The sequence below is a fragment of the Phascolarctos cinereus genome, unplaced genomic scaffold (genome assembly GCF_003287225.1).
Source record: "Phascolarctos cinereus isolate Bilbo 61053 unplaced genomic scaffold, phaCin_HiC Scaffold_5;HRSCAF=322, whole genome shotgun sequence".
Taxonomy (NCBI): domain Eukaryota; kingdom Metazoa; phylum Chordata; class Mammalia; order Diprotodontia; family Phascolarctidae; genus Phascolarctos; species Phascolarctos cinereus.
This window is the reverse complement of record NW_027555958.1, coordinates 76,108,288-76,135,818: the sequence shown is the minus strand read 5'-3', so window position 1 is coordinate 76,135,818 and position 27,531 is coordinate 76,108,288. Positions and strand designations below refer to the sequence as shown.

At 39.0% G+C, this 27,531-nt stretch overlaps 1 long non-coding RNA gene across 1 annotated transcript in view; it reads left to right on the top strand.

The window, feature by feature from the left end:
• The window catches only part of LOC110217190 (uncharacterized), a 46,159-nt gene extending 20,369 nt beyond the window's left edge, over positions 1-25,790 (top strand). Inside the window, exon 3 of the long non-coding RNA XR_002326982.2 lies at positions 22,546-25,790. This is a non-coding gene — a long non-coding RNA (uncharacterized LOC110217190). The remainder of the gene's footprint in view (positions 1-22,545) is intronic.
• The last annotated feature ends 1,741 nt before the right edge of the window (positions 25,791-27,531 follow it).

Genomic DNA, 27,531 nt, shown 5'->3' with positions numbered 1-27,531 from the left:
CCAACTACTGTCACCAAGAGTGTCCCACCCTTAATTGCCCAAGAGTAGCTGCTATTGTCCTTGTTTGGATTCTGGGGCAGAATGGGCCAGTGAGGTTGCCTTGCCCATAATTCAGGTATGGGATTATCATTTCTTTATGACGGCTTCTGGCATTCCTCCCAGATAACTCCCCTGGCTTCACCTCCATAGCTGAGCAGCTTCTATTCTGGTTTTGTGAAGTGTCTACCATGAACTTTCCCAGGAACCCTGACCTAGATCTTGACTGCGGCTGAGGAAGATTGTACATGGCTTCTCAATTGGGCCTGGGACTTTCATTAGACGCAGAACTAAATGCTGTAAGATTACAGGGGGACCGTTTTCCACCCTGATATCTGCCACTAGGCATGCCTTCTCCCAGGATGCGGGATTAAGGGGAGGAGTCAGCATGGTGTAGGGCAGTTCTTGACCTTTTTCATGTCGTGGACCCTTTGGGGAATTTGGTGAAGCAACAGAGCCCTTCTCAGAATAATGGTTATAAGTGAATAAAATAAAATACATAGGGTTATAAAGGAAGCCAATTATAATGAAATATCATTATCAAAATTAAAAAGAATGTTTATGGACCCCTCAGTTAAGAACCACTAGTGTAGGGACAGCTAGGAGATGCAGTGGATAGAGCACCACCCCTGTAGTCAGCAGGACCTGAGTTCTGGCCTCAGATTCTTACTAGCTGTGTGAACCTGGGCAGGTCACTTAACCCAATTGCCTTCCCCCCAAAAAAGCCCACTAGTGTAGCGGGAAAAAGAATGGGTTTGAAGCTAGATGACTCAGATTCAAATCCCAGGTCTTCAACTTCCTAGCTGTGATGTTGAGCAAATCACTCAACTTCTCTGGGCTTCACCTTCCACATCTGAAAAATGAGAAGGTCGAACTACTCTAAGCCTCTATGGGGCAGCTTTAAACCTAGCAGGTCTAAGATACCAGCGTACAGTAGATTAAATAAAATCACTCTGCATTTCTCAAGCCATGCAGCCTCCAGGATAGTAATTGCTTTTTTTTTTTTTAACTAGACACAAATTATAGAGCCAAAGCACAGGAAACTTTTTTTTGGGTCTATTGTTTCCAATTTAACTGTACTGGCTTTTTGTAGACCATAAATATATACTTATTTTCAAAACTGATATGTCTTTACAATGAATATTATATCCAGGTTTCTTCTGAAAGGATCCAATGGGTTTCTTGTCCTCTTATAGGGAGTATGATCATAGAAACAGAGTTTTCATTTACCATCTTGGCTTGGAGCATCCAAAGAACAATCAATTTCATACTGTATTTACTCTTCCAAATCATACGTTACTTTTTATTAATGTAGCTCAGTGGAGAAAGAACGAACTTGGAATTAGAAGACTTGGCTTTGCCATTTATTGCCATTTATCCCATGTGACTCTGGCCAAATCAGCCTCTCTGGGTCTCAGTTTCCTCATCTGTAAAACAAAGAAGTTGGGTACTATGGTCTCTACAATTCCTTCCATATCTAAATCTATGCTCCTATGATTTCATGGCTAAAGTTATACTTTGGACAACTGCAGTTAAATGAATGAATGAATATTTGTCAAGCTCTTATTGTGTGCCAAGAACTGTAGTGTATTTTCAGAGATCTTGATTATATAAACATATAAACCATTTTATTGTTAAAAAAGGTTATTTTATTGTAAATTGTCATTTTATTGTAAAATTGTTAAAATTTTATTAGATTTTTAAGTTTATTAAAAATTAAGAAATTTATTTAAAATATTAGGCTTTTTGTTTGTCTCTTTATATTTTTGCTGTTTAGCATGGTGCCTGGAACTGAGGAGGAGCTTAAAAAATACTTGTTGACTTGACTTAAATACAATTATTGCAATATTAGCATGTTATATAATAATTTTATTGCAACCTCAGCATCTTAGCCAATGGTTGTTGCATGAGCACATTCGCTTATTCTTGAGCATCAATCATGCAGTAAATAAAACACAGGACAGAGCCGAGCTGTCATCATCTAATAATCCAATGAGGCAGTCAGGTGAAGCAATACATTAATAAAGGGAGTGGATGGATAAAGCCTGTAGGCAAAGGTGAGGTGAAATTGTATTTCAAAACTAAGATCTGAGTTGTCCATCACTTTCTGTTTCAAATGGCTTCGTGCTGTTATGGGAAAGGCCTTCTGGAAGGATGAATTTATAAAGGCAGATCTCAATGTGAGCTGCAAAATGCTTCCCTTCATGTCCATCTGTCATTGCCCCTAACACCCTTCCAGCCAACTCAGTCCCTTGAATCTTCTGCTATCCTCAATCCCCATTCGCTTACCCACTCTTAAAATCCCATTTCTTCTACAAATTATTTGAAATAGGGATGATGATTCTCCCCAGCACATGCTCATCCTAAGTCCCTCAATGCTAAGCTGCTTTCCTTATGGATAGTTCCTCATTTGATTGAACATGGCATAAGGTAGGTGGAGAGAGGAAGAGCTTTGGACTCAAAAGAGCTTGGGTCCAAGTCCTACTTTTGACATGTATTAGTCATGTGACACTGGGCAAGTTACACAATGTTTCATTGCCATAGGCAATTCTCTAAGACCGTAACTTAAAGATGAGTTATTGATCTGCAGCTATGTGAGGCAAGGTTCACTTCCCTGCTGAAATGGGAGATCAAGATAAAAAATACATCCTTTGGATATCCAGAAAAGGAGATGAATCAGTCATGTAGAAAGGTCAGGGGATAACAACTGGATCATCCATCCCATTACATCAGTAACAACAAATTATTCAGAAACCTAATTAAAACCTCTCACCCCTAAATCAGGTAAATCTCCCATAGAGGGTTTATGGAAAGACCTGGATGTGAATGGCGCACAATGAGGAAGAGGACGAATAATCTGCTCTTTGCCTTGGCTGCCCCCCACCTCTTTTTGCCTGGAATGCACTTCCTCCTCCCCTTCACGTCTTAGGATCCTTAGTTTCCTTCAAGGCTCAGCATCAATGCCACCCCATACATGAAGCTTTCAGATGCCTCTAGCCCAGTGGTTCCCAATATCCTTGGTTCCACAAACCCCTTTCAGCAAAAGAAATATGCTATGACATCCTGGAGTTATTAAATATATTACTCCTAATATTCTTTTAGCTTTATTTAAATTCGTTCATGAAATACTTCCAACAAATACAATGATAACTTTTGCCCCCTAAATCTCCAAATCACTGCAGAAACAAATGTATAATGCTTCAAACATGCACATGCTTGTTGTCACAGAGGGAAAATATATTTGTAACATAACTGGGTGATTATTTACTGCTTGAGGCACCATTAAAGGATTCTTAGCATGAACCTCTTGGACCATTGTTCTGCACCTCTAAGGGGTTCTAGGACTACTACTGAGAATCACTGCTCTGGCCAAAATACATGATATCTACTTATCTGGGTATCTTCCACCATTCCCATCCCCCCCCCATATAAGTTCTTTGAGGGCAACAATTGTTTTATTTTTTCCTTGTACACTCATTGACCTACACAGTGCTCAACACATAGTAGATGCTTATTACACATTTCTTCAATGAATGAGTGGATTCTCTCTCAGAGAAGCACCCACACACAGATCACACATCCATGATAGAGGTCATGTGTCTATCAAAGTACTGAGGTATCCGGCTCTATGTCCTTAGTATTTCTGGCCACATCATGACTGTCTGAGCTTGGTGAAGTCCATTTTGATTTTTAAATCAAAGTATTATACTTTGGTAAGAGTAAAATAACTATTGAAAGAAAAAATTCAATAGACACACCCACCCAAGGTAAGACTTTCAAAATAAGGGGAAATAACAGTAAAAAGAGATGACATGGTTATAGCATTTCAAACTCTGCATATATTATTTCCTTAAGAAATATCTTTACAAGGAGGAGTTAGAATTATGTGCATTTCCTGGAAATTCAACAATAATTTTCTCTTCATAAGATCACAGATTTAGAGCTGGGACCATAGAAGCCATCTAGTTCCATCTGGTCATTTTATAGATGAGGCACTGAGCCTCAGAGAGGTTGTGACATGCCCAAGGTCACACAGCAAGCAAATGTCAGAAGCAAGACTTGAACCCAGGCCTTCCTGATATATGAGGCCAGCCCTCTATCCACTGTGCCTGCTGCCCACTCCATGGTGACTGAGTGGCAGAGACAGCTTGTCTTTCAATTCAAGTTTTTCAAAGATTATCCATTCTTACCATAGCTGAATTAGTCTTTAGGCACAGCTGGTATTGCCTAGGTGTAATGCTACCAGGACCTTCCCTTGATGTTAAAGGTCACTCCACTAAGTACTAAATAGCAGGTTATAACCTCAGATGTACAGAGCGGAGGGGCACAGAAAATAAACAAAATACGTACCTGCTCTCCCAAGCATACACTGCCAGTAGATTAGTATGAGCGAGTGAGTGAGTGCTTGTTTTTACAATATCAGTTCCTTGTCCCAGTCACCAAATGAACTGCTGACAAGGAAGGAGAACATTCACTTGAGAGGACTCCAGGCTGATTAAGGCCTAGTCTACGCTTAAAAAGACTCCTTTCCTGGACTTGGTTGACTGGTTGAGACAAACAAAAAATAACTTTCCCAAAAGACATTGGCCAAAAATGAATGGTTCAACTAACTTGAACTTTTTTTTTCACTGAATTGACTCGTCACATCTGTGTAAATAGTTAAACCAATTGGTAGACATAGCTTAGGTTTGTTTTTCTCATGTTTTGGAAGCCTCCAGCATATAGGGTCACAGATCGTGAGCTGGAAGGGACTTCAGTGGACATTTGATCCACATTCCTCATATTATAGATGAGGAAATTGGGGCACATTTAGGTTAAATTATTTGTCCAAGTTCATAACAGTATGGATTTAGAACTGAACAGTATCTCTGAGGTCATCAAGTTCAATCCTTTCATTTTACAGATGAGGAAACAGAGACCCAAAGATGTTAAGTGACTTTCCAAAGATCACACGGATTGTCAGTGTGTGATCTCTCTCTCCCCTGACACTGCCACTACCTTGGCATAGGCCCTCATCCTCTCATGTCTTATACTACTGCAATAGCCTGCTGGCCAGTCTCCCTGCCTCAGGACTCTCCCACTCCAGTCCATCCTGCACTCAGGTAGCAAAGTGATTTTCCTAAGTGTGAGTCTTACCATGTCATTCCCATATTCAATAAACTCCAGTGTCTCCCTGTCACCTCCAGAATCAGATGTCAAAATCCTCTGTTTGGCATTAAAAGTCCTTCATAACCTGATCCCCTCCTACCTTTCCAGTTTTCTTATAGCATTCACACTCCACCCCCAACAAACACACACACACACAGACATACACACACACACAGATACACACACACACACACACACACACACACACGCACACACACACAGAGTGATCTAGTGATTTCTAGTTTTCTTGCTGTTCCTCTTAACAGGGCACTCTGTCTGCTTGCTCCATGCATCTTCACTGACTGTCCCTCATACCTGGAATTCTTTCCTTTCTCATCTCTGTCTCCTGGCTTCCTTTAAGTTCTAGCTAAAATCTGACCTTTTACAAGATGCCTTTCTCTATTTCCCTTCCATTAATTAGCTTTAATTTATTCTGTATATAGTATATTTACACAGTTAGTTTTCTCTTTCTCTCTCCCAATAGGGTGTGAGCTCTTTGATGGGGTTGCTTTTTTTTCTTCTTCTTCCCTTTCTTTAAATCCCTAGGGTTTAGCAGAGTGCCTGGCACATAGTAGGTGCTTAACAAATGCCTGTTTACCAAGTGTCCAAGTGAGGATTTGAACTAAGTCCTCTAACTCCAAAGTCAGTGCTATTTTTTCTGAATTGACCCATGTAAACCTAGAATTTGGGATGCTGGTCCACTGCTTACATCTAAATGAAAAGGAAGTCAGAGTAAAGGAAGATTTCAGAGGGTTTTTTTTTTGTGGTGCGGGAATGCTTTTTAAGAAGGAAGGATTAGATTTAGGCCACAAAGAATAAATTAAGTACTCTAGTATCTGTATTTGTTATCTTTAGAAATATGTTTCAGTATAAATAAACCAGGAGTTCAAAATTAAGGATAAATATATTTGTATCAGTTTGTATATACTTTGTATTTAGTTACCTGTCCACATATTATATGCCATGGTAAATTGTAACCCCCTAGAAGGTAAAGACTGCATCATTTTTTTGCCTACCAAGTCAAGGCTAGTCAAAAAGTATTCATTAAGCACCTACTATGTACCAGGACCGTGCACTGTTTACAAAGGTAAAAACAGCCCTTGAGAAGCTCCCAGTCTAACTGGGGAGACTATATGTAAACAACTGTGTGTAAACAAGATATATATTGGATACAATGGAGGTAATCTCAGAGGGAAGGCGCTAGCATTAAGAAGGACCAGGAAGGCTTCTTACAGAAGGTGAGAGTTTGTTATTGTTGTTATTTGTCCTTCATTCTTGAAGAGGACCATGAATGACATCAGGAAGATGATGCCATGACTTGCAAGTGAATTGGATTTAAGTGAGGAAGGGCTGTGCAAGGTCACCAGCTTCACTTTCTTCTCCAGAGCCATTTGGGTCTTGTGGCAAATACAGATCAGGACGAATTGAGAAGGCCCTCAGGAGTTTAAGTAGGAATTGAAGGAAACCAGAGAAGGATAGAGGCAGACATGAGGAAGGAAAGGGGCAACCAGGGATGATGCAAGAGTCAGGTATCATGTTTGAGGAGGTATCGTGTTTGAGGAACAGCAAGGACGCCAATGTCAGTGGATGGCCACATACATGAAGGGGAATAAGATGTAAGAATGGAAAGCTAGGAAGGGGATAGGTTATGAAGGATTTTAAAAATCAGACAATGGATTTTATATTTAATCCTGGAGGTAGCAGGGAACCACTGGAATTTACTGACTAGGGGAATGTCATGGCCAGAGCTGTGTTTTAGGAAGATCATTTTGGCAGCTGAGTGGAGGATGGCTTAGAGAAGAGGCTTGAGGCAGGGATGCCAACCAGCAGGCTATTGCAATAGACCAGGCTGGAGGTGATGGGGGCTTAAACAAAGGTGGTAGCACTGTCAGAGGACGGATGTTGCATGGTTGTTTAGCTGCATGAATGCATTAGGCCTTTTGTATGACTAGGAGTTAACATAGGACTCCAAAGTCTTTTGGCCTTTCTTTTAAAAGCAAGCATGTTTTGGGCACTGAATTAATTGTTTCTCCATAATCTGACATCTGATGGAGACTTTCCAGTATGTACGCTTAGTTAGGCTTTGGGAACAAAATTTCTCAAGCATTGACCTGTTAAGAAATGTTATATTTTATCATCAGGTAATTATGTTAGTAGTTCAGAAGGAGGCATGGGCAGGAAACAGAGATATCTAGGCAGGGCTGGTCAGGTTTAGGCATGACTCCTTTCCTGGTGCAGTAATTACTCTTGCTTTTTAAGAAGTGCAGAGGCAGCTCCAAGAACGTGGTTCTGAAGATTCCACATAGGTCCTCAGTAACATATCCAGCTTCCTTTTCCCTTCTTGGTTTAGAAGAGTACAGTAAAGTCATTGGCTTGGCCAGTCACAGAGGCTGCTTGAACAGTTTTTTCCCTACTTTTCTTGAGATTGACAGGTATAGAACTTGAACTTGTATCCCAATGGCTTCAGCTTGGAGTGTGTAAAATAGTACCTCCTTCCCCTCTTAGAAGAAAGTTAATGCAAGAGTGAATAGAATAAGATACCCAGACCTACTTGGCTTCTTCTAGGTCAAAAGAGAGCCATTCTTAGATATTCAAGCTGTGGAAAATTGAGGAGCTTCTTGTGGGCTCCCTGCCCAATTTTCCACCCTTAGATTATTATGGCTAGAGAAATATCACACATCAGCCATTGTGATTACATATGCTGTGTTGCATTAAATTTAAAAAAACCCCACTTTTCTACTTGTTGAAAATCTCTACTCATGTGTGAATGATTCAACCATTCTGGAAAGCAATCTGGAACTATTTTAAGAAAGTGATTAAAATGTCTATATCCCTTGACCTAGCATTCCCACTGGTAGGCATATAGGTATCAATTGGGAAATGGCTAAACTGATGGTGACATGAATGTCATGGGGTATTATTGAACTGTAAGAAACTACAGAAATTAAGAATACAGGGATGCATGGGAAGACAGATTAACTGGTGCAAAGTGAAGTAAGCAGAATGAGGAAAAGAATATATAATAATGTAAATGGAAAGAACGACATTCCCATAACTGAAACCAAATGCTGTGAAGCGATAATAACCAAGCTTGGCCAAAAGAAGCAACTATGAAAATAGACTACTGTCCTTCCTTTGCAGAGATGGAAGACTACAGGTGTGGAAAGTTGCATGTAATATTTGGTTAGTCTTGCCAAACAACTTTTCTTTCCATTTTATTTTTTGTCGTCCCCTAGTGATGGATTCTGTGCAAAGGTGTGCTGGAGCCAGCTCAGACAGGCTTCAATGTGAGCATTTATACTTAGGAAATTAACCAGCTAGGGCTTGATTGATTGTTTTGATTAAGAATGGGTTACAGAAACTTAAAACTGTGTGTTTCCTTTTGTTCCCCGCAGAGAGTCAATTGTTAAACATTTACCAGCACACTGTCTGAGGCCCTTACCTTAGTAGACATAGACATAGCCTGAGTCATCATTTCTTTTCCCATTTTTGAGAAGCCTCAAGATTGTGCATAGGTTCATAGAGCTAGAAAGGGACCTCAGAGGCCCCTTTTATTTTATAGATGAATAAACTGAGGCCAGGAGAGGTTAAGTGGATCTCCTTAGCAGCCACTGCTACTGATTGGCCAAGCCCTGAGGGGATCAGACCTTCTCCTAATCCTTAGTACTCAGACATACTTTGTTAAAAAGATTTCTGTTCCCAGGGAATTTGTTACTTGAGACACCAGAGAGTTGCTAGCATCCTCTCTCTGAACCTCCAGTTCCATTTTACATACAGCGCCTAAAAAGGCTCCTGGGGATTGAAGCTTTCTAGATCTCATATTATTCTTGGCCGAGGCTGGAAGTCAGAAAGATCTGAACTCAAATCTAGTCTCAGATACTGTGTGATGATGGGCAAGTCACTTGTTTGCCTCAGTTTCCTCAACTGTAAAATGGGGATAATAAGAGCACCTACTTTGCAGGGTTGTTGTGAGGATCAAATAAAATAATATTTGTAAAGTACTTGGCACGTAGTAGGCACCATATAAATGTTAGCTCTCATTATTATTCCTATTTTCTCCTGGACTGTCACAATTTTCTTGAAAATGGTGCTTCTGGATGTGCATTAACAAGAAGGCATACACCAGGTGGATAGCGTGTCGTCAAAAAGTTCACTACTTGCATTAGAAATAAACACTAGAAAAGATAATGGGATAGAAAATTTCAGGGGAATGAGCTCTACCCAGATTACTTCAGCACCATGAAAAGGACACTCTCCCAGCAAAAGAAGTAAGCAAACAGAAGTACAAATTTTCTGGAGAAGGAGAGTTATAAGAACTGCTTACTGCTTGATGTGATCCTAGGGGCTTCTCCTCCTCTGCACTCCGGGAGCGCCCAGGTGTCCCCACCCACTCCTTTCTCATTGCCTGAATTGCTTTTCTTCTATCTCACCTTCCATCTCAGACCCAACCTAGTCAGAACCACCTTCCTTTCCCAGCTGGAATCTCTTGGCCTGGATGGAACCAAGTTGAGGGTTTTTCTGGACCATTCTTGAAGCTGCTAAACCAACTTTGAACTTTTTTGTAAGTCAGATCCACAGCAGCAGCCAGACAGCATACAAAAGATCCCCTCAAGAGGCTGTCAAGATCTTTTTTTCCCCCCAACCTTCCCTTCAGTTTCTGTCACATCCTTTAAAAGTAATACCTTGCAAAAGCAATACAACTTACCTCGAACCTCTGATAAACCTCAAATGGGTATTTAGCAAAACTGAAGGGAGGAGCAGAGGTGATAACCTTTGTTCTCAATTCCAGCCATTTCATCAAAGATCTTTGTCCCTTTTGCATCCTCAAAAAAAAAAAACCCAACAAAACCAAAGAAGTCCACAGACGATCCCCCCCCAAAAAAAATCTTCTAAAAACAAATAATTCCTGTATTACATTGACCATTTATAAATATGGGGAAGAAATCAGGCTAATGAAGTGTCCATTTGAAAACCTGGCAAAGATAAAGATTAAAAAATATATAGATAACTTGCCCTAATGAAAGAGTTGTACAAACAATTGAATAAATATTAACTAATGGAATATATTAATATGTTAAAATTATTTGCCATCAGGTTTTATATCAGGTGTTCAGGACTAAGAACCATTAAAACAATATCACACATAAACAACCCTAAAAAACTATAATAATATCAATAGATTAAAAAAATCTATAAAAAGATTTTATAGAATATAAAATCCTATATTTATTCACAATTTTTACAAATAAGGAAAATAGTAATTAAGTGATGCAAAAAAGATCTAAATTTTTTTTATAGGATATAAAATCCTACACTTGTTCACAACTTAAATAAATAAGGAAAGTAGTAATAAAGTGATTTTTCCCTTGGGGAAAAAAAAGCTATCTACCTGAAATTAATAGCTGACATACAATGGAAAACACTTAGAAGCATTTCCACTAAAGAGAAGGTATGAGATGAATATGCCAATTTTTACCACTTCCATTTGAAACAGTTTTGGAAATGCTAGCAATTGCAATAAAATAAGAAAATTTATTAAAGAGGATTGCATTGCAAATGAAGGGGTCAAAACATTATTTGCAGACGACATTAAAACATATCTAAAAAAATCTAGCTTTCATGAACAAAAAACTAACTGAAATGATGAGTCTAACCAGATTATAAGGTGCAAGATGAAACCCAAATATGAATTGAATTCTCATATACTAACAATAATAAATTGAGAAATGATCACAAAGAAATAAATCCCATTTATAACCATAAAAACCACTAGATATTTGTAGATAACATGCTTAGATATGTACCCAGTCTTTATAAAGACAAATATACAACTATAAGGACAGAAATAAAATGTACCTACATTTGGCTGTAGTCACCAAGAATAGAGACAATTGGGAGCAGAGGAATTATTTATTGTGTAGGTTAATCTGCCTAGATTCCCAAGTTTTAGGGTCTACCACGATTTTTGATTCTTGTAGGGTATTGTGGGAAATAGAAGATGGAAGACAGAAAAAGAAGAGAATCCATCTTTCTGAGCCACATGGAAGCACCGGGCACGTTGAATTGTAAAGGAGGTATGCCCTGGCATAGGGGACCCCCATTGCATGATCCACCATGAACAATAATGATTAAATAAAAATGAGAAGTTTTCCTACAACAAAATCAAAGCAATTAAAGGAAGTTGCTAACTAGAGAAAGTCTTTGTAGCAAACTTTTCTGATAGAGGTCTGATATGCAAGATACGTAAGGACTTAATCCAAATATGTTAGAATGAGAGCATCTCCTCTAGTAGGTAATTGGTCAAAGAATAGTACAAGGAAGTTCTAAAAAGAAGAAATGCAAGCTATAAACAACCATATGAAAAATGTTTCAAGTCATTAATAATAAAAGAAATTCCCATTAGAAGTACTCTAAATTATATGTTATACCTACAAGATTGCTGCCTCTTTACATAAAAGATTATATCTAATAAACCTATGGAAAACAAAATTGGCTGGGTATATTGGTATGTGCCTCTATAATCCCTGTTACAGGGAGGCTGAAGCTGGTGGATTACTTGAGCTCAGGAGTTCTGAGCTACAGTAGATTAAGCCAATTTGGTGTCCACACTAAGTTGGGCAACAATATGATGAGCCTCCTAGATTGGGAGACCCCCAGGCTGCCTAAGGAGGGGCAAAATGGCCCAGGCTGGAAATAGACCAGTCTGGGGTATATAAAGCAATGGAATCAGGCCTAGGAGTGGCCACTACACTTCCTGCCTGAGTGAAATAGAGACCCAGTTTTTATTTTTATTTTAATAATATTATTTTCCCTTATTACCTGTAAAAACAATTAATTTTTTTTTTAAAGTTTTGAGTTCCAAATTTTATCCTTCTCTTCCTACCTCCCTGTCCCCCTCCTGGAGACAATAAACAATCTGATATAAGTTATACATGTGCAGTCATATAAAATATTTTCATATTAGTCATTTTGTACAAGAAGACTCAAAAAGAAAGAAATTTAAAAAAGAAAGAAAGAAGGAAAGAAAAGAAGGAAGAAAGAAAGCAAAGAATAGTATGCTTCAGTATGATTCAGACAACATCAGTTCTTCCTCTAGAGGCAGATAGCATTTTTCATAATGAGTCTTATGGGATTGTCTTGGATCATTGTATTGTTGAGAATAGCCAAGTCATTCACAGTTCTTCATCATATAATATTTATGTGTTTAAATTCATCTACTCGGATGTAATTGCTTGTGAAGAAATTTGAATTGGTTTTTTTGATGTTAAATATTAAATTTACCTCAAGTGATTTATAGGAAAAAAAAGATATGGGGCAGTGGGAGGGGGGAGGAAAAACAATGGAAGAGCACTGAATTTTGGGGTCAAAGTACTTGGGTTTGACTCCTAGCTCTGCTAATTGAATGTGTGACTGTCACCTATGTGAACTTCAACCTTACTGGGACTCTTTTTTTCTCCTAGAAAATGAAGAGGTTGAATCATGATCTATAAGATTTTTTTCTAGGTTTAAGTCCTAAAATCCTATGATTTCTACCAGAGGTAGATATGAAAAGGTAGCTCAAGCTGGGTGTCTTTGCTCTTCCTTGAGGCATTAAGAATATATGGTGGTGGGGTTTTTGGTGTGGAAGTAATCAGGAGCCTTGATTAGGGTGCAATGCTGGTTCCAGGCCCCATGTGCTCATGATTGACATGTCCAGGATAGCCCCAACAATCACCCTGAGCTTTAAAGGGAACATGGAAGAAGCTGTTTCAGTCTCATCTACTGGCCTAAGTGCTACTTCGGGGGTTGATTATCATTGGAGATTTTTCTTCAGTGGGGGAAAAACAACCAGGCCCTTAGACATGGTTAATGGTTTGTGGTGTCTAGGCCAGCAGTGGGGAAACTGCAGGCTCCAGGCCACATGTGGCCTTCTAGGTCCTTGGGTGTGGCCTTTTGACTGAGTTTAAGTTTTATAGAACAAATCCTTTTATTAAGGGGATTTGCTCAGTGAAGTTTGGATTCAGTCAAACTTGAGGACCTAGAGGGCCACATATGGCCTTGAGGCCGCAGGTCCCCACCCCTGGTCTAAGCCCTGCAGTTGAAAGCTGGCTTTTCTCTCTTTTCCTCTTATTATTTATGGTCTATTGGAACACCCACCTATTCAACTTTGGATATGAGCAGAGGTACACACAGAGCAGATCTCACCTGTCCTATTAAAAAAAAATCCACCTGATTTTCTTTGTTAATTTCTTTTCTGTGTTTATTCATCTCATCTTTTGGTTATATGTACAGGTAATCGTTTACTCTTTGCAGTTCTGTTGATATCATCTGTTTTCTTATGTAAGCTACTAAGGGGTGGGGATTAAGTATGTTTAACTGGCATTGTATAGCCCAGAGTACACAACTAGGTGCATTAGTTAAGTAAATGTTAGTTGATAAAGATGATAACAAAGATCCTAAAATCAGAAGTTTGGGGAAGTTAGTGACAGATGTTTTCCATGACACAAGACTTTACCTTTTGATCTGGCTTCTCTTCCAAGTGATTAATTCCTATTATTCTTCATGATGAATGAGGACTTATTGAGGATGTTATTTTATTTAGTAATCTCTTAGGTTTTGTACTGCACCGTCAGAAATGCCTTTGGTCATCAGTTACATTTTTTATGTGGGGGAAAAAAATTAGTCAGTGATAATCCATGTTATCATTTGAAAAGAGTAGCCCGGGTATGGGATGGTGAGAAATGCGGGGGAGGAAGCGTGCTGAGCTTTGCGCTTCCCCATCAAGCATTTCTTTACTAATTTCAGAAGCACAAAGTAAGTGACCTAGCAAAGGACTTGAAACACATCATTACTTGAGGCACCACTCCCCAGTTGTGCTATGAGATAAAGTGGCATGTGGAAGAGCTTGCTATCAAACCCTCCATTATGGATACATTGGGAACCTTGCCTTGAGAGGTGCTGAGGTACGTTGTTTTGATACAGCTGAACTTGCCCTCCTGCTCTGGCGGAATGTGGAGGGAGAGTTGCTCTAGATTTCATTTTTTTCAATTCAACACGTGTTTTTAAGTATCTATGACATGCCATTGCACATGCTAAGTCTAGGGATAGAAAGATGGAAAAAAACAACACAGTCCCTTCCTTCATGGAGCTTATAAGCCATCTAGCAAACATTTATTAAGTGCTCACAGAGGGAAAGCTCTTTGCTAGACACTAGGAGAGAATTAGAAGCAGTGGGTGTAAGTTACAAACAGGCAAAATCGGGTTTGATGTAAGTAAAAGCTTCACCAACAATTGGAGCTATCCATTCAGAAGTAGGACTACATTCAGAGGTAGAAGGTTTCCCTTCCCTGGATATCTCCATTTGCTGAGCCTTTTGAAGAGAGGATTCCAGTTCAGGTGTGGGTTGAAATTCCTTCAAACTGAGATTCTTCAGCTCCGTGAGGGATAAATCATTGATATAGGGCAGAAGAAAATAGCATTTCTTCTCTCACTCTGTTACTTATCCACTCACTTCCACCCTAGGTAGCCAAGCTTTCTGATGGTGTGAGACCGTGAAGAACCTGGAAAGAACCATGGATCTCAACTCCAAACTTCCAAAGGAAAAAAAATTTTTAATCCATTTAAATTAATCAAATACTCGTAAGTTTTATGGATTGTACAACATGGGCCTAGTACAGAACTAAATACTGCAGGATACAAAAGACCCATAAGACATGAGCCTAACTCAGAAGTTATGTTAAGCCCTTCCCTTGATGAAATGCCACATATTTCTTTTTTTGTAGATTTTTTTATTCATTTTAAACTTAGACACAAAATGAGAAAAGAAAAAAAATTTCTATCTACACGACAGAACATGAGAGGATTCAATATATTCAGTGTTTCCTTGATGAAACACTGTATTTTTTTTAAAAAAATTGATATTGACTTTGAGTAGAAAGTAGTCAGAATAGGCAACCTGCTATAATGGACAGAACACTACATTTAAAATCAGAAGATCTAAGTTAAAATTATAGCTCTGCCATCTCCTGCCTGTGTGACCTTGATAGATCACTCTGCCTGTCCAGTTCACTCAATATCCTTCACCTCTAAAATGAAGAGGTTGGACCAGATGACCTGTCTTAATCCTCCACAATCCTATGAAACCAAAGAAGCTTAGGATTCAAGGAAACCGTAGCAATCATCTTAACTAGCCTGGATGGGGAGTCCTTCGTTAACATCCCTGAAAAGTGGCCGTTCACTAGCTTTCTGAATCACAAGACTTGCGATCATATCCTGCCATTTGTATAACATTACGCAAATCACGTAACCTCTCTGGGCCTCAGTTTCCTTGTCTGTAAAATGAGGGGGTGGACTACATAGCCACTGAGATTCTCTCCCACTCTAGCTCTATGGTCCTGGGATCCTTCAATTGTGGAGAGCAGGAACCATTGATCTCCCAAGGTAACCCGTTCCATCTTTTGATAGCTTCTAATTATTTCCAAGTTTTTTCTTTACATTTAGCCTGAATCTCCCCTTCTACAACTTCTATCAATTATTTCTAGTTATTCCTCTGGGGCCAAGCACACTGAATCACAGGATAAGACTAATACTTTTTCCATGTACTTGAAGACAACTATCTTGTTTCCTCTGAGTCTTTCCGTCTTCAGTTCCTTCATTTTGTGGCATGGTTTCTAGTCTCCTTACCAACCTGGTTTACCTTTGTTTGGACATGCTTGAATTTGTCAATATGTGATTGGAAAAGGAAAGGTGTTAATTGTGAAGAAAGAGGAGATAACATGTGGACAGACTAAATGCATCACTAGTGCTGATGAGATGAGTAAAGACCTAAAGGAAGGTTTTGGTGCTTGGGTAGACTGGCTGTATCAGATTTATGGGAGGTTTTAGAAAAGAGTCACACAGACAAGAAGGCGAGGGTGTCCTGCTGTCTGCACGTTGGAAGGGCATTCCCACATCAATGAGATCATGACGCTACTAAAGTATCAAAGTAAACATCTTGCATATATTTAGGGGAAAATTTCTTAATATATAAACATTAATTTAGAGTCATGCATCTCCATGTGTTTCCACTGAAAACAAATATGTGATGTAATGTCGATCCATTGGAAGTCAAAATTCTAACTAAATCTTAAACAAAGTCTAAAAGTTTTAGTTCTTGCAACCTCTAGTCATTTAAGTGACATCAAAGATTCATCAGATTTAATGAGCGTTCTTGTTAACTGTGCCATAAAGTGGTCAAAGATGAAGCCATTTGCAAAGTGGGTCCCTCTTCCATTGGAGCAAGGACAACACTGAAGACCCAGAAGAAACATCAGAGGGCATTTAGGTCAATGCTTGCCCTCCGGGAATCCTTTCTACAAGACCTTCAGCACATAGTTGTGCTCCTTATTTTTTAAAAAATCTAAACATAGACACTACACCTCCAAAAGAATATTTCCATATTCAGAGCAGAACACACAAAAAAGCATTGTATGGGAAACAGTGAAACTCTGTTTCATGCTGCTTAGTTAAAAAAAATAGTACAATACATTCTGCAAGTTCCTTTCAAAATTATCCTGCTTGTCTACGCTTGCTTCTGAATTTCCTTCTGTTCTTGTCTGTACATTTACAGAAATTTTAGAATGGCCCTCTTTGGGGTGAGCATCATTATTGCTACCCTCCCTTCTGCCCTCTGTCCACTGAAAACTCAGAGAAAGAAATATAATTAAGCAAAATGAATCCACAAAGCAGCCACGTCCAAAAAATGTGTATATCTTTCTGTACCTTGCTCTATCATCTGTCAAGGGGTGAGTAGTATACTTTATCCTAGGTCCTCTGGAGACATGGCTGGTCTCAACCATTGATCAGGGCTCTGAAGCCTTTCAAAGCTGTTTTTCTTTACAGAGTGGTTGTCCTTGTATAAACTGTTCTAATGCTTCTATTCACTTCATTCTGTATCAGTACATATACATTCTACCCAGAATACTCTGAAATCACCTTTTTTGTCACCTATAACACAAAAGTATTTCATTGACAATGTTTTTTAGCTATTTCTCTGTACTCTTTATCTTGAAGACCTCTCACTATCTCTAGATGTAGTGATGATACGTTTGGACACTTCAGTCATAATTTTCCCTTACCATTAGGCCAAAGTGGTGTTTCTTTCAGTTGTTTTTCCATCATGTCTGACTCTTTGTGATTCCATTTGAGATTTTCCTGGCAGAGATACTGGAGTGATTTGCCATTTTCTTCTTCAGTTCATTTTATAGATGAAGAAACTGAGGCAGACAAGGTCAAGTGACTTGCCCAGGGTCACACAGCTAGTAAGTATCTGAGGCCAGATTTGAATTCAGGAAGATGAGTCTTCTTGACACCAAGCCCAGCACTCTATCTACTGCACAAATCTAGCTGCCTACCAAGGTGGTCTACTCAGCCTTAATAGAATACCCATGGCTCATATTCATTGTACTCTGTGGCTAGAAAGAAGAAATCTAATTCCTCCTCCCATAATACCTTTTCAGATAGTTGAAGATGAAAATCACATTCATCCTTACTCTTATTGCTAAGCCTTCTCTTTTTTGAACCAAACAACCTGTGTTCCTTTTTCTGTGCTGTCTATGGTATATTCTCCAGTCTTCTCACCATCCTGGTTACTCGCATCTGGATGAACTCCAGCTTGTTTCTGTCTTTCCTATAATGTGATACTTAGATGGAAACACAGTTCTCCAGATGTGGCCTAACCAAGGCAGGGTATCATGGAAAAGCACCTCTCTTTCTCTAGGTAATAAGAGCTTTTAATACAGCCTAGTGTAGACTTAGCTTGTTTGGGCCACCATGTTACTTTGTTGATGCTAATTAAGCTTGCAGACTATTAAAACACCTCGTATCTTTTTTCTTTCATAATTTTATTTTTTTTAATTCTGAAGTTAGGCACCAAAAAAAAAGTACTTCTGTATACACAGTAAAATGTATAAAGAGAATTATATAGGAAACTACAAATCTTCATTTCTTATCACTTACTTCTTTAAAAAGTATACATTAATTCTTCAGGTTACTTTAAAAATTGTACTGCTGTCTGTGCTTCTTCCTGTCCCTTTGTGTGTATTTTTTAAAATGTTTCAATTGCCTTCTTTTCATCACTATTACTAAGGGAAGAGGGGAGATAATAAGCATTAATTATCTGCTAGTGACAGGCACTGTGCTATTATAATCTCATTTGATTCTTGTAACAACCCCAGGAGATAGGTGTTATGATCCCTATTCTACAGCAGAGGAAACTGAGGCAGACAGGGGCTGAATGACTTTCACAGAGTCACATGGTTACCCCCCTCTACTTCCCTCAATTTAAAAACCAAGAGGAAAAAAACCCCATAAGTGTGATCAAACAAAACAAATCCACACAGTAACTATGTCCGCAAATGTCTATCTTTTTCTGTAACCTTAAAGCTATCATCTTTTTCAAGAGATGAGTATCATGCTTCATTGTAGACTTGCTGTAGATATGGTTGGTCATGGCATTGATCAGAATTCTTAAGTCTTTCAAAATTCTTTTTCTTTACAATGTGTTCTTTTATATGTTGTTCTGGTTCCTTGACTCTGCATCAGTTTTATAATTCCTAGGCTTCTCTAAGATTATCTCTTTCATAATTTCTTATGGTCTATTAATACTCCATTATATCAATATAACACAATTTGTGTAGCCATTCTTCAACTGATGGGCACCCTCCCTTAGATTGGTATTCTTTTGACCCTTACTTCCTTTTGCCCTCTTCAAATGCTCAGAACAGAGCCAATCAACCCCCCGATCCTGTTTTTCTTATTTAACTTCAGTACCCTTTTGTAGACATTCAGATTCTTCTGAAGGGACACTTATTTTTTCTTCAACTTGTAGAATGTTAGCTCTACATCATCACATAGGCCCTTGCCATTGTTCCAATAAATTTACCTTTCTAGTTTTCTCTTAATTCTTGTGTTTACATTTCAAAGTTCCTACTGACCTCTGGTCTTTTAATCAGAAAAACTTAAAATTCCTCTATTCCTCTAAAGATCCATTTGCCCCCTGTAGGATTACACGGTGATGCTAGCTTTGTGACTCTTAATTTTTAAGGCAACGCACTTTGTCTTCTGGAATGTTGTATTTCAATATTTCCCTTTGTTTATGATAGAAGCTTCCAACTTTGAGGTGATCTTGACTGAGCTGCTTTTTTCTGGATGTTTGCAATATTTGGTCTTTGCTATAGTTCTGGATTTTGGTTATGACATTCCTGGGACTTTTCCTTTTGGAGTTTCTTTCAGGAGATGGCAAGTGGATTCTTTCTAGCTTTACTTTGCCGTTTGTTTCTAATAGATCTGGGCAGTGTTCATTTATATTTTCCTCAAATGAGAGGAATTAGAAAAGGGATTCGAAAAGCTTCCTCTTGGCTCCAAACTTTATAATCCTTTAAGTCTTGACTCTTTTCCCAGATTCTTTCATTTCTATTGACTCCTCACCTATTTCGGGCATATCTCCTGAGGGGAAAAAAAATACACATCTGATTTTGATCTTATGTAAGCATTGTTAATTTGCTTTTTCAGACTTCTAAATTTGTCTGTTTGCTAGTGATTCCTGTTTATAATCCTCTATGTTGTTTAAAACTTGATCAATACTCTCTGTCAGGGAGTCCCAGAATCCTGAATCATCTAATTGTCCTTTTCCTTTATTGGAATTTACAGATCAGGCTCAGGAATGCAGGGAGGGTCTTACTTCAGTGATTTCCTAAGGTCACTGGAATTCAGAGTAATTTCCCTATCAGGATTCAGGTTGCATAGTGTGGAGGGGTTGTTGCATAACCATCTTCCCTTAAATGGAGCAAGCTGAGCTCTGAGTGGCTTGGCTGGTCAGAGTCCATTGGCAGAACGTTCCTAGCCCACAAGTGGTTCCTGTTTCATCTTTTCTTTTTCAATGGAAATCAGGGCTATTGCTTTTGAACTAGCCATCTAATTCTTCTCATTGGCACTCTCAGTTCAGGCTGTTGTAATAATTGCATTGTCTTTTAATTACAGTAATTACAGCAGAGCTTTTGCTCAAAGTTGCTTTCCCACAAACACTGATAGATTTAATTATTTAAACATTTATTAAGTACCTGGTACCTTTCTAGCCTTATTAATTAGTCTACAAATATTTATTAAGTGCTTACTATGTGATAGGTACCATGTTAAGTTTGGAGTGCAAACCAAGGCAAAAAATATAGTGTCTGCCCTCAAAGAGCTCATATTCTAGTAAAAGATACAATATGTAAAAAATTGGGCACAGACAAGATAGAAGATAATCTTAGAGGAAAGGTATAACAGTGATGGGGGGTGGATTGGGAGTGAGGGGTACCTGGAGAGACCTGGACAATAAGTTTGGAAGTGGGGAGAGGTGAAGAGGGGGAGTTGTTATGCATCAATCTCCTTCATTCAATCTACGGTTCACCCAAACTAGGCTTTTTGCTGCCTATCTCCTTACCTTAGCACAGGCCGCTTCCAATGCCTGGGATGTTCTCCTTCCTTACCTCTATCTCTTAGAAATGTTGGTTTTCTTCAAAACTTGGTTCACATGGCCCTTCCCCATCCCCCCAGTTGCTAGTGCCTCTATCCTAAATTACTTTATTTTTATTTTGTATCTATTTATTTTTATTTATGGGATCATAAATTTAGAGGAAGAAGGACCTTAGAGGTTGTTGAGGTCAACCTTCACATTTTACAGAAGAAGAAACCATTTTCTTTTTTTTTTCAACATTCATTTCCATAAGATTTTGAGTTTTAAATTTTCTCCCCCCTGCCTTTCCTGCCCCCTCCCCAAGATAGTGTGTAATCTGATATAGGCTCTACTTATGCACACATATTAAACATATTTTCACATTAGTCATGATATAAAGAAGGATTAGAACTAATGGGAGGAACCATGAGAAAGAAGAGACAAAACAAAGCAACAAAAGAAAAGGAGAGCAAATAGTGTGCTTCCATCTGCATTCAGACCCCAAAGTTCTTTCTCTGGATATGGATAGCATTTTCCATCATGAGTCTTTTGGAGTTGTCTTAGATCCTTGCATTGCTGAGAAGAGCTAAGTCTATCAAAATTAGTCATTGCACAATGTTGCTGTTACTATGTATAATGTTCTCCTGGTTCTGCTCACTTCACTCAGCATCAGTTCATATAAGTCTTTCCAGGTTTTTCTGAAGTGTGCTTACTCATCATTTCTTATAGCACAATAGTATTCCATTATATTCATATACCACAACTTATTCAGCCAATCCCTAATACATGAGTATTCCCTCAATTTCCAATTCTTGGACACCACAAAAAGAGCTACTATACATATTTTTTGTGCATGTGGGTCCTTTTCCCATTTTTATGATTTCTTTGGGATATAGCTCTAGAAGTGGTACTGCTGGGTCAAAGGATATGCACATTTTTTATATGCACATTTTTTATAGCCCTTTGGGCATAGTTCCAAACTGCTCTCCAGAATGGTTGGATCAATTCCCAACTCCACCAACAATGCATTAGTGTACCAATTTTCCCACATCTCCAGCATTTATAATTTTCCCATTTTGTCATATTAGATAATCTGATAGGTGTGATGTGGTACTTTATGGTTATTTTGATTTGCATTTCTCTCATCAATAGTGATTTAGAGCATTTTTTCATATGACTGTAGGTAGCTTTAATTTCTTCCTCTGAAAACTGCCTCTTCATATCCTTTGAACATTTATCAGTTGGAGAATGAACTTGTATTCTTATAAATTTGACTCAGTTCTCTATGCATTTTAGAAATAGGGCCTTTATCAGAGACACTGACTGTAAAAATTGTTTCACAGCTTTCTGCTTCCCTCCTAATCTTGGTTGCATTGGCTTTGTTTGTGCAAAAACTTTTCAACGTAACATAATCAAAACCCTCCATTTTGCATTTCATAATGTTTTCTATCTCTAGTTTGGTCATAAATGGAGGAAACTATTTTTGAAGAGGGGTTAAATGATTTGATTTAGAGGCAGTTAAGTGGCTGGAGTGTTGGATTTGGAGTCAGAAAGACTTGAGTTCAAATCCAGCCTCAGACACTTACTAGCTATGTGACCCTGGGCAACTCACTTAACTGTCTGTTTGTTTCAGTTTCCTCAAATATAAAACTGGGACGATAATGGTACCTGTCTTGTCTGGTTGCTTTGAGTCTTCTGACTTCCAGTGCTCTATCCATTTCCAACACTCTATCCTAAAACAAACTTGACAAGTGGTTGTTCTTGTTTGTCTTCCGTTTTGGAAGAGAATCAATGACATCATGATGTTGGGGTAAAATAGTGGATGATGGGTGATGTCCTGACTTGTGAATGAAGTGGATTTGTGAGGCAGAGCTGCACAAAGTCATCAGCCTCCCTCTTTCTTCCAGAGTCATCAAAGCCCAGTGGAAAGACCAAAGTGAAGATGATTGGTGATGGCCTGGGATGCAGTGGATGACCTTGGCATCTTCCAAACTCCAAACGTTCTGCAGTTCCTACTTCAGCCACTTGCATGGCCATAGGAACAAATTGTTCTTCTCTTCCCATTCCACTAGGGGGAAATTCTTAACATGCTTGAGGTAGACATCCCCTCAAATCATTGACAGGCTTGAGGCCTGTCGGTTACCTTCAACCTGGTTTATCCCGTCTGCCAAGATGGTTTTACCAGGGTGTGGCCCTGTGCATGCTACAACTTCTTAGAGCCATGGGTGAGAGTTGGGTGAAGGTGGACACCAAAGGTGGATGAGCAGCCCTGGAAAGGGCTCAGCAAGCCCTCACACCAGAGGTGCTAGTCTTCCCTGATCACCCCTCACACTCCCAATACATGGTAGGATCTCTAAAAATACTTGTTGATTGATGGATTGATGCTATATATAATATCCTCCACTGAAGTCATATGTATTGCTTAAAACTGGATCAATTTCCACCCTGAGTCCTAAACCATTGAATTATCCTTTTCCTTCATAGCAAGGGTTCCTAATGTGGGGTTCGTTAACTTTTAAAAAATTGATAACTGTATTTCAGTGTAACTGGTTTCCTATGTAATCTAGGTATTTTATTTTATGCATTAAAAATAATTATTCTGAGGAGACCATAGGCTTCACCAGACTATTTACATATAAATCGTCATAAATGCCTCTTTATGGGGTGACGGTGACTTTTTATTATTGAAGGCTTTGCCAGTAGAGCTCAGATTCTACCAAACTGGAGGGGACTGTAGGACTGACCAGGCATAGTGACTTCCTACAGTGGAGGTCTGACAACAACATCCCTTTACTCAATAAACTCCAGAGGATCATCATATCACTCCCAAGATCAAAAACAAAATCCTCTGTTTGCCTTTCAAAGCCCTTTGTAAAGTGCCCCCCTCATCTTTCCAGTCTTCTTACGTGTTACACCCTCCATATACTCCTCTCTGGTTGTCCTCCAGGCCTGAAAAGCTCTCCCTCCTCATTGCCTTCTGGAATCCCTGGCTTCCTTCAAGTTCCAGCTAAAATCCCACCTTCTACAGAGCCATTTCCCAATTGCCCTTAATTCTAGCATCTTTTTTCTGCTGTACCTAGTTGTTTGCATGGTGACCACCCATTAGACCATGAGTTCTTTGATAGCAGGGACTGCCTTTTGTCTTTCTTTGTATCTTCAGAGCTTTGCATAGTGCCTAGCACATTTGAATATAAGCACACAAAAGCGTGAACCAGTTGCAACACATTACAAACGAGGAATTAAGCAGAAGTGGTGTGATGGATGTCATTAGACAAACAATTGACCAAGAAAAAAAGAAGATAAATCAGTCACTTTGAGAGAGTGAAGAACAACCAACTGTTAACTTAAACCATTGATATTTAGGAAATTATAGAATTAGAGAAAAGCTGCCGGCAAACTGGGTGGACTCTGTGGCAAATCGTGTGGGAAGACTTGGACAAAGAATCACATAGGACGGGCAGAAATGGATGGGTTTCAATCAGAATCATTGGAGGGAAGGTCCACATCAATGAGATCACAGATCTATTGGAGTGCTAGTAGGCATACAAAGACTATACAGAGTACTGTAACAGCAGAAAATCAATCAGTCTGTATTTTTGAAGCACCTACTAGGTGCCAGGCACTGTGTTTGACTCACGTTTATTAAATATGATAAATGAGACAATCTCTGCTCATAAGGAGTTTAGATTGTAATTTAACTACTTTGTATTTATTCACTTTATTTGTATTCTGCACACATATATGTGTGTATATATATGTGTGTGTATATATATATATACATATATATATATACTTATACATATGAACACATATACATATATATATATATATATATATATATATATATATATATATATATACTTATACATATGAACACATATACTTATCTATAAGTATATGTATAAGTAAAAAGGGCAGCTAGGTGGTGCAGTAGATAAGAGTTCCTGCCTTAGAGTCAAGAGGATCTGAGTTCAAATCTAGCCTCACACTTACTAGTTGTGTGACCTTGGGCAAGTTACTTAAAACCCCATTTCCTTCAATTTCCTCATCTGTAAAATGAGCTGGAGAAGGAAATGGCAAACCACTCGAGTATCTTTGCCAAGAAAACCTCAAGTGGGGTCATGAACAGTGGGACATGACTGAAATGACTGAATAACAACATAAGTACATACATAAATAACATATATATATATGCATATGCACATACACACACAGAGAATACATATAAAGTGTATCAATACAAAGTAGTTAAATTCCAGGGATTTGCAGAGGGAGGGTACTAGCAATTGGAAGAGGATAAAGGGTAGTTTCATGCAGGTGAGGGCATTGGGGCTGGATTTTGAAGAGTAAGACATCAAATAAGCAGAAAAAGTAAAGGAGGAATTTTAGGTGGGAGGAAAAGCATGAGTAAGGGATGGAGAGAAGGAATTAAAAGGTTTGTCTGAAGATAGCAATAGCTAGGGGCAGCTAGGTGGCACAGTGGATAGAGCACTGACCCTGGATTCAGGAGGACCTGAGTTCAAATGTGGCCTCAGACACATAACACTTACTAGCTGTGTGACCCTGGGCAAGTCACTTAACCCCATTGCCTAGCCCTCCCCCCCCAAAAAAAGAAGAAGATAGCACTTATACAGCACCTACTATGTGCCAGGCACTGCGCTAAGTGCTTTACAAATATTATCTCATTTGATCCTTAAAACCACCCTGGAAGATAGGAGCAATTCTTACAGAATACATTCTTATGGAAAAAAACTAGGGTAGATAGAATTTTAATGACTTGTGCAGGATCTGAGTGTGGATTTGAACTCAGCCCTGACTCCAGGCCCACCCTATTGACTGTGTCACCAAGTTGCCTCTAGTGTAGTTCCTTAGCTATAACACAGAGCCCATGAGGGCAGCATTTAAGAGCCCATGAGAGCTAAGATTTAAAAGGTACTTTGAAGCCTGAATATGTAAAATCATGAATGCTAGGCTAAGAAGTTTGGAACATTGAGGAACTATTGAAGAATTTTGTTTAGAAGGATGAAAAGATCATCCCTATAGCCTCCAGTAACAGTAGCAGGGGCTCATTGAATGGAATGGGGAGCTGGGACTAGTCTGAAGTCTTTGTGGTCAGAAGAGATTTTCATTTATTAAAACTATCTTTTCCTCACTGTGTATAAATTGGTGTGGTTTTGCTATGGCATATATTTCTTGTGAATTTGTTTTAATTTCTATATTCAGAGGTAATAGATATTTCCCAAACATTGATGACCTAAAGCCAAATAGTTTTGTTTTACTCAGTGTCTGGATATCCAGTTTATAGGCTCTAAATGAGTCTTCCCCAGAAGAATGTTTGTTCCCAGCAGGCTGCCAAGTCAGTGAAGGCTCCAGTGTTTTCACACAGGTAAACAAATTATAATTTCCTTCCAACTCTAAATCCTATGGTTCTATGGATGGAATCCCTTTCCCCCCATGTTAGTCAGTATTATTTGGGACTTTCGTACTTGTGTAAACTGGTATGTCTGTGATTCCCAGTTAAAATAGGGTTGCTCAGAGGAAATGTGTCTGTTTCCTATTTTGATAGATCTGGGAGTTCAGGGTGAGGACGTGCCCATCAACAGAAAGTACAGACTAGTGAAACAGACTTAAATTCCTTAAAATCTAGAATAGAGCATTACTGGGATGGTGTGCACCTAGGAAAAGAGACAGCAAGACCCCAAAGTGCTGGCATGGCTTTATAAAGAAAGAACATGTCATGGATGCAATGATCATCTCTATGCAGATTTCCAGTCTTGCATTTCTAACAACTTATTGGATGTCTTGAACTGGATGACCCATAGACATATCCAGAGTAGAACGCCCTTTTCTGAACTTTTTTTATTACTCTTTGAAAGACAGTGCACCATAATTCTCCTAAGCGCCCACGCTTGTGACCTTGCTGTCCATCTCACTCTTCACTTAGATTCTCCCCATAAATCTAATCTGTTGATAAGTCTTCTTGTTCCTACTATCACAGGGTCTCTCCTAATTCCCACAGTCACAGTCCTAGTGAAGGCCCTTATCAGCTCATCCCAGGACTATTGCAATAGCCTTCTGGTGGGTCCCCCTGCCTCGTTTACCTACCCAGTGACCAATATGATCTTCCTAAAGCATAGGTTGGACCAAGTCACCTCCTTACTCAATAACTCCAGTAGTTCCATATTACCTGGAAGATCAAATATAAAATTCTCTGTTTGTCTTTTAAAGCCAAATTATATAACATTGTTCCTACCTACAAAAACTCTCACCCTTCCCTCATTTATTCGTTCATACATTTAACAAGTGTTCGGTAGGTGCCCCGTACATTCCCATTACTGTACTAGGCACTGTAAGGGATACAAATGACATAGAAGACATGATGCTACCTTCTAGTAGCTTTCAATAGAAACAATTAGAAGGCAACCTTCAAACAAGGGCCAGATGGCATCTTACAGTGTCTGGAATGCTTTGGGGACAGAACCAAAGATTGTGGGGGTAGAGTTTGTGAATCCTCAGACGCTTCCTATCATATCAATAGGGTTTCATCATTGTGACTGGGCAAGTCACTTTTCTCCTCTGGGACCCTCAGTCTCCTCATCTATAAAATAAAGGGGCTGGGCTTAATAACCTCTAAGCCTCCTTGCAGCCCTAAATCTATGATTCTGTGTTATATTTCTTTTCTCTCTCATCAAGAGATGAGAACCTTGAACTTCCTGGCCATGAAGTTCCTCTTATTTTTTTTAGGGGGTAATATATCGAGCCTGAGAGACCTAAATGAACTGAGTCTGGCAACCAGAGAGCTAAGAAAATTTTTCTCTTAACTAGCCCACGAGGCAGGCAAAGTTGAGACTCACACAGTTGAAGTGAGTTGCCTATGGATACACAAATAAGTG